General features: G+C 37.5%; 1 long non-coding RNA gene across 1 annotated transcript in view; it reads right to left on the bottom strand.

Moving 5' to 3' along the window:
• The window catches only part of LOC128249938 (uncharacterized), a 36,153-nt gene that overhangs the window by 22,680 nt on the left and 12,225 nt on the right, over nucleotides 1–1,248 (bottom strand). The gene's annotated exons all lie outside the window — the stretch shown is intronic.

Here is a 1,248-nt window from a genome sequence, read left to right as displayed (position 1 = left end):
TATAAAAAATGAGATACTTAAATCTATAATAGTGTCAATCAATAATAAAAGTAGATTTAAATATCTCATTTTTTAATCTGGTTAAAGGTGTTAGTAATTTAACCAGTACCCTTGCATGAAGGTAGAGGTTTCAATCTCTATCTAGAAATATATTTTTTAATATTTTTGTATAAACGAAAAAAAATATAAAGACTCTTACCTTCTTCCCTCATCCTGACCAGGCTTGAACCCCATACAGGACAGTTCAGAATGTCCCACTCACCCCCACCATGAATTGCTGTCATAAATGAGATACTTAAATCTATAATTGTGCCCAATCAATAAGAATTGCAGCTGTGGCTTTTAGCATTTTGATTCAGGCATGAGCAACCTCTTTACCATCATCATCATCATTTAACGTCCGCTTTCCATGCTAGCATGGGTTGAACGATTTGACTGAGGACTGGTGAACCGGATGGCTACACCAGGCTCCAATCTGATTTGGCAGTTTCTACAGCTGGGTGCCCTTCGTAACGCCAACCACTTCGAGAGTGTAGTGGGTGCTTTTAGCACTCCACTGGTACAGGTACCATCACGATTTCGCAAGCCGAGTTTAGTGTCCAATGAAGGAGACGTTGGCATGGCTGCCATGAAACTCAGGAGGCAAGTGTGTGGTGTTGGCTTGCATTTATGATAAAATAAACATATACAAATTATAAAAATAATAATTATACAGTACTGTTTCTATTTAGCAGATTTTCACCTATCGTGGGGTGGGGTGGAACATAACACTCATGATAGTTGATGGATTACTGTACATGTGTGTGTGTTACTGTCTCCTTGCCTTGACACCAAGCCATAGTTGTGAGTGTCATTGTCATGCAAGTTGTTTTGTTTGCTTACAATCTTCTATGAAAACATATCTTTTTTACTTGTTTCAGTCATTTGACTGCGGCCATGCTGGAGCACTGCCTTTAGTCGATCAAATCGACCCCGGGACTTATTCTTTGTAAGCCTAGTACTTATTCTATCAGTCTCTTTTGCTGAACCGCTAAGTGACGGGGACATAAACACACCAGCATCGGTTGTCAAGCAATGCTAGGGGAACAAACATACACACACACAGATATATATATATAAAATATAGTTTTAGGGAAAAGAACCAAGTTTCAAGAACTCATCGATGAAAATCCACTATCACATATAGAAAATTTAATAATTAAAAGCACAATAAATGAGTATAATATAAAACAAAGTAAATATCATAAG

Source organism: Octopus bimaculoides, chromosome 18 (assembly GCF_001194135.2).
Source record: "Octopus bimaculoides isolate UCB-OBI-ISO-001 chromosome 18, ASM119413v2, whole genome shotgun sequence".
Lineage (NCBI taxonomy): Eukaryota > Metazoa > Mollusca > Cephalopoda > Octopoda > Octopodidae > Octopus > Octopus bimaculoides.
Note: the sequence above shows the minus strand (reverse complement) of the source record. Positions and strands in the feature narration are given on the sequence as shown.